The following is a 7,217-nucleotide window of genomic DNA, read 5'->3' as shown; positions in this document are numbered from 1 at the left end:
TTGACAATATTTATCAAATGATTACTCATTGGATCAATATCAACTCTTGAAGCTTTATGGTATATGACTTATAGCAAAACTAACATTTGATAAATGCACCTGGAAATTAGACTATTCCAGTGGGGGAAGCACAGAGCCAGAACTTGCTTATTATTCTCATGGGTCGATGGCGTCATGGAATTCCAGGATATGAATTATATGGTTATTTCCCCAAGGGTTTATTGTCATTCCTACCCACATTAGCTTATCAGAAAATTCTGAGTGAGACATCTTTCCTGAGGGCTCTGTGGGGCAAAGAAATGAGCAGAACAATCAACATCTCCCTTTGGCATAAACAATTTTTCCCCAACATTGGTCAAGGGTTTTCCCTCTGGTCTAAGACTCCCCGGGTTCCATTCAAGTCAACTGCACAAAGGAGGGGGCAAAGGCAAAAGAGGCCCAGGAATAGGCAAAGGAACCCAAACTGAGGGCACTGTTGTTCTGTGTTCTTACAGATGTGGGAACTGTGGGAACTGTTCCCACAAATGCAGCGGGTACACTCACACCTGATCTGTTTGGAACTGAGAGATGGAGGGTAATGAAAAAGTCCCTTAAAACAAGCAATGGTATATGCAAAGATATATAATGTAAACTTATTTACCATCTTTGTAACTGTTTTCTATTCATTGTATTTACTCCTTTTTTTCTTTTTCTTTTTTTTTTTTTTTTGCCTTCTCTGGTATTAATGGAACATTTTATATAATTCCATTTTCTCTCTTATCAATGATACTTCTTTTAAAAGAAATTTGAATGGTTGACTTAGAGTTGGCAATACACATTTATAATCAATCTAAGTCCACCTTCAAATAACACTGTTCCACTTCACGTGCAGTGCAGGCACCTTCATCTCCCTGTGCCTTATGACATCACTGCCCTTCACTTCACTTATCTGTATGACATTATCACCCAATGCATCGCTATTATGATTAATTAAAACAAACAGCTATCTTTTGGAACAATTAAGAATAAGAAAAATAAATAATTTTATACATCATCATTTATTTCTTCTCTGATGCTTCTCCCTGCTTTATATAGATCCAAGTTTCTAACAATATGAATTTCCTTCTCCCTAAAGAACTTCTTTTAATATTTCTTGCAGGACAGGTCTTTTGGCAATGAATTTTCCATTTTATCTCCCTGAGAAAAGTCTTCTTTTTCCTTCACTTTGAAGGATAATTTAATTGGATACAGAATCTAAGTTGGTAGGGGTTTTTTTTTCTTTCATCACTTTAAGTACTTGGTTTCTTTCTTACATGATGAGGAGTCTTGTTGCTATTCTTTCATTCTTTCTTTATTTAGGCTGCACCACAGCAGGCAGAACTTCCCCAATGAGGGATCAAACCTGCACCTCCTGCAGTGGAAACATGAAGTCTTAACCACTGGACCACCAGGGAAGTTCTGTTGTAATTCTTCTTTTTTTTTTTTTTTTTTGCGATACGCGGGCCTCTCACTGTTGTGGAACAGGCTCCAGATGTGCAGGCTCACCGGCCACGGCTCACCGGCCCAGCCGCTCCGCGGCATGTGGGATCTTCCCAGACCGGGGCACGAACCCGTGTCCCCTGCAACGGCAGGCGGACTCTCAACCACTGCGCCACCAGGGAAGCCCTGTGTTGTAATTCTTATCCTTGTTCCTCTACAGGTAAGAGTTCTTTTCCTCTGTCTTCTTTCAAAATCTTCTCTTTGTCTGCAGTTTGAATATAATGTGTGTACGGGTAGTCTTTTTGTACTTATCCTGCCTGTTGTTATCTGGGTTTCTGATTCTGTGATTTGGTGTCTGTAATTAATTTTGGAAAATTCCTGGTCATTATTACTTCAAATAATTCTTCTGCTTTATTTCTGGTATTGTACTTACATGTATATTATGCCTTTTGAAATTATCCTGCAGGTTTTGGACGTTCTGTTCTGATTTTTTTTTTTTTTTTTTCTTCTGTGGTACGCGGGCCTCTCACTGCTGTGGCCTCTCCCGTTGTGGAGCACAGGCTCCGGACGCGCAGGCTCAGCAGCCATGGCTCACGGGCCCAGCCGCTCTGTGGCATGTGGGATCTTCCCGGACCGGGGCACGAACCCGTGTCCCCTGCATCGGCAGGCGGACTCTCAACCACTGTGCCACTAGGGAAGCCCGGTTTGTTTTTTTGTAATTTATTATTCTTTTTCCTCTGCATTTAGTTTGAGAAATTTTTTTTTTGCCATCTCTTCAAGTTCATTGAATCTCTCCTGCTATCTCAACACCCTCTTCTCATTTGTTCTATGCCACTACTCCCCTAAACAGCTCTTATCAAAACTGTCAACAGTTTCAATGTTGTCGAATCCAACGGGAAATCCTCAATCATCTAAAACCCGTCCTACTCAAACGTCTCAGCAGCATCTGATGTAGTTGATCCCTCACTTCATGAACCACTTTCTTTACTTGGCTCTGGCCAGAATGCCACAATTTTTGGTTTCCCTTGTCCGTCACTGTCCACTCCTTCTCAGTCATTTTGGTCAGCCCCTCCTTATCTTTCTGACCTCTGAACACTGGTGTCCTGGAGTTCAATCCTAGGTACTCTTCTTCCCTCTCTCTACCTTCCTTCTTCAAATGTATCATTCAGTCCCATCTCTACGCTGACAACTCCCCTGAAATATCTCCAGCCCCATCCACTCACCTGAACTCTGTATCCTATAAGTTTCTCTTCAGATTATATTCAGGTTCTCACCTCTTTCCTCCAGCTCCACCACTGCCGTGTGAGTCCAATCCTTGTTACACCTGGGGTACACCCATAGCCTCCTCTTTTGCCTGGCTTTCAGCCTCCATCGTTGCCTCCCTTATTATAGCCTCCCTCCATCAACAGGAGTGATCCTTTGGAAAAGTAATTCAGATCATGCTACTCCCCTGATAAATGTTCTATAATGTCTCACTGTGAGTAAAGCCAGAGTCCTGACCAGAGCCTATAAGACCAAATATTATCTTACATTTATCTCTACCATTTCCTCCTCACTTAACTACAGTGAAATCCGCCTCCTTGCTGTTTCTCAGACTAGGCAAATGCACTTCTACCCCAGGGCCTTTACCCTGGTTGGTCCTCTGCCTTGAAAGTGCTACCCCACATATCCACAGGACTCTCTCATTTTTTTATATCCTTTCTCAAATGTCATCTTATCACAAAAGCCTACCCTGACCATTCCAGAAAACATACATTACACACTCACACACATATACAGCTGCCACTATCTCTCAATACTGGTTTTATTAGTACTTATTACCACTTTTTTAATTGAAGTATAGTTGATGTACAATATTATATAAGTTACAGATGTACAATATAGTGATTCACCAATTTTAAAGATTATAGTCCATTTAGAGTTATTATAAAATATTGGCTGTATTCCCTGTGTTGTACAATATATCCTTGTAGCTTATTTTATACATAATATTTAGTTTATATCACTTAATCCCCTACCACTGTATTGCCCGTCCCCATACCACCTTTTATATTACAGACATCAAATTGAAATTTAATTATCTATCTCCTCCAGTAAGATAATGTCAATATGAGAATGTAAACTTTGTCAGAGAAGGGACTTGGTCAGTATTTCCAATGTCTAGAATTCTGCCTGACACGTAGTAAGTATTCACCAAATTTGTTTTTAAATAAATGAACAAGCAGAATAACTCGGAATGCTTATGCATTCCAACCGTAAATCCAAGCTCAGAGAGTAAAGGCAAGTGTTTCCAAGTGATTGCAATCTGAAGGGGAAGTTTTTCTTGGCCATCCACATAAGCTTTTTGCAATTATAGTATATGAATGTGGAATCTTATATCATGGGTCATCAACCACAGGAAAAATTAAAATAGATCTTGGGCCACAAAGAAGCAGAAGGCAATACTTAAGGGCTAGAAAACGGATTAGACAATTAGTCACCACTTGATTTGCCAGAGTGGTTGAGAGCATAGGCACGGGAGTGAGATGGATCTGGGTTTGAGTCCTCACTGCCAGGCCTTTGCTCCACGACCTTGAGCAAGTTAGTTTCTCTCTCTGAATCTGAGTTTTCTGACCTGTAAAATACGGCTAAAACCTTCCAGAGTTGTAAGAATTACATGACATAACATTCTTAGCACAGTCACTGGCACATAATAAACATTTAATATATGCTGACTTTATTAATTTATTATTTTTAATATATTGTTGTACTATGACTCAACTCACCATCAGTACATTTCATTAGGTAACATGGCAGTTGCGTATACCCACCTTCCAGAAGAATTCTCCAAGGGGTAAGAGACTGTTTACTGGCTTTACTCACAAGAATCTTCACTCTGGTTAGGTAGGAACACCTAACCCTTAATGGAATGATATGATCTACATATCATTCCATTAAGGGTTCGTTGATTCAGGACTTCCTGGGGAATACATAAAGACTTTTTGAGAATAATGGAACCCACACTCAGATGAGAACTTTAGTCAATAAATTACACAAACCCATTTGGAATGTGTTTTTCACATGCTTCCTATTCCCCTGCACTAAGGACCTGGTGACTAGCTTTTGCTGTGAGGCTAGAGGAGGAGTCTCTATGCTGATCTGGTCAGAGTTTCTCCTCTGTGAAGAGGAACCATGATGCTTTTGCTCTATATTACTGGTTGATCTGTGCTGGGATATCCTTTCAGTTCTCCTGTTACCTATCTTATTTCTAGCTTATGTACTTCTTCAAAGTCTTCTCTGAGTCTTGAGTCTTCTTACGAATCCTAGGAGTAGCTAAATGGTACAAGGGTCCAAAACAAACCCTTTTTCCTTTATTCATTCAACAGATGTAAAAAGCTACTATGTGACAGACCTCATGCCAAGGTAACAGAAAGCAAGACAAACACAGTATCTGACCTCTCCTCTGGGAGCTGGAGTCTAATGAGAAGCAAAGACAGTGAATGTGTGTGTGTGTGTTGTGTGTGTGTGTGTGTGTGTGTGTGTGTGTGTGTGTGTGTGTGTGTGTGTGTGTAATAAGAACTGTCATGAGTGAATCAGCGTTCCCTGCAATACACAGGAGAGGTACCACACCCAGATTTAAAATACCATGGAATTGAGGGAGTTACATTTAACGGACTGTTTTTCAAGCCTTTTGACCATGATCCACACTAAGAAATATAATCTAGAGTGCAACCCACTTATTCACACAAAACCAAAACAGACATCTCATGAAACAATACAATTTTTCTATTCTATTTTATTTAATTCTATACTTTTTCTCTTGCTAAAAAATACCTACTACACCTACTACAGTAATTTTATGACCCTTTAATTAGTGATAACCTGCAGTTTGAAAAACGCTGATGTAAAGCAAACACTAAAGATGAGTACCAATTAGCCAGCTCTGGGGTAGAGTAGGAATTGAGAGTAGCAGACACATGTCCCAGGCAAAACACATTACACACAAGGTCCCTGAAGTTAATGCATGTTGATTCATTTCCTGTCACCCCTAGTGTTGTGATTATGATCAATTAGCTACCAGTTACTGTTTCTACTTACTTTTAGGGTGTCTTCCTGTACTGCGGAAACTGACTCCCTTGCAGCTAGGTTCTACATTTAAAATAGCCTCTGCAAGTTAGCTGCAGTATCATGAGTAGGAAGTTGGAACTGAGTCAGACCCAATGTGTTCTAGATTTTAGATAGTTCCAGCTGGAAGCAACATCTTAAAGACATGGCATCTACATGACAGTAGCCAGGCACAGTATTCTGATGTCTAGTCACCAGCTTTAGCTGCTGAGAAGTAGTTGTGCCCATGGTGGCAGCAGCTTCCCTTGGATTATAACTATGGCAGTATATTCTTTAATTTTATTTATTTATTTATTTATTTATTCATTCATTCATTCATTTTTTGGCCAGGCCATGCAGCTTGCATGTGAAATCTTAGTTCCCCAACTAGGGATCAAACCGGCATCCCCTGCATTGGAAGAGTAGAGTCTTAACCAATGGACCTCCAGGGAAGTCCCCTGTGGCAGTATATTCTTAAAATTAAGGGTGGCCTCTGATTTCTGCTCTCTTTCAATGATTTTGAAAGCACCTACTTCCCTGTATTAAATCCCTTCTTAAAATACTTAAGCTGTGTCTTGGGTCATGTTTTCCAGAAGCAGGTCTGAGATGAGCATTTGTACACAAGTAATTTATTAATGAAGTGCTTCTAGGAGAAATCATTAAGGGGTTGGGGGAGTGGGACTGGGAAAGGGAAGAAGCCAAGTGAGGGTAAAACTGTAGGCATAGTTCCAGTCTCAGCCAGATCTCAAAGAAGTGCTCTGGTGATAAATTATATCTCAGAGGTTGACCTAAGTTGAGGCAAGGTAGCTAGCTGGGCTTGCAGACACTCACACCATCTGTCACTGGCTATGGGCCACACTGTGGGTGCAGGGGGACACACTGTGCTTGCAGAGAAAGTGACTCCAGGGACACAAGGTCAGTCCTCGGAGAAGTGTGGGTGGCTAAAAGCAAAGGCCTATAGAAGCTGGGGGAATGACACAAAGAAACATTAAACAAGGGCCTAGGAGGTACATGGAGGACAGGGTCCTCTATAGGGTGATTCCTAAAACTTGTCCCAAACCCTGACAGATACAATCACCAACAAAGTCACAAGTTACTGCTTACTCATTTATATTCATTGTCTTGTAGGTTATAATTACCCCCACTAAAAATGCTACTGAAGTTGAACCTGCAACTACTGATAAAATAGACTTGTTTTCAGAATTGTCCTCATACATGGAATAATTATCAAGCAAAGGCCTAGATTCAGCCCTTTGGACTTTAGATTTTCTACCTCAGGTATAGAATTTTGTTTAAATGTGTTGGGGTTTTTTTCATTTTCATAAACATCTAGCAAGAAAAAAGAAAAACAGAAATACTCCCTGATATCTGCAGTTGCTAAGGGCTCTTAGCAACTTAACACAGGGTGGAAGGATGCAGCCATATTAACCTCGAACTTCAACTTACCAAGTCTGTACACTACTAGGCCCCCTGGTAGTTTCCTTCCTGATGTGCAAAGAAGCATTTCTTCCCCTAAAAAAGAAATTGAATAATTTTACTCTCTGTTTATCTATTTCAGAGTCTAGTCAAGATTTACTGTTACACAATATTTATTTCTTTCAAAGTACTTTACCTCCTTCAAATCATCCATTTGACAAGCATGGTTTGACCCAGCTGATTAACAAGCCATAACTAAT

Source organism: Orcinus orca, chromosome 2 (assembly GCF_937001465.1).
Source record: "Orcinus orca chromosome 2, mOrcOrc1.1, whole genome shotgun sequence".
NCBI lineage: Eukaryota > Metazoa > Chordata > Mammalia > Artiodactyla > Delphinidae > Orcinus > Orcinus orca.
This window is presented reverse-complemented; position numbering follows the sequence as displayed.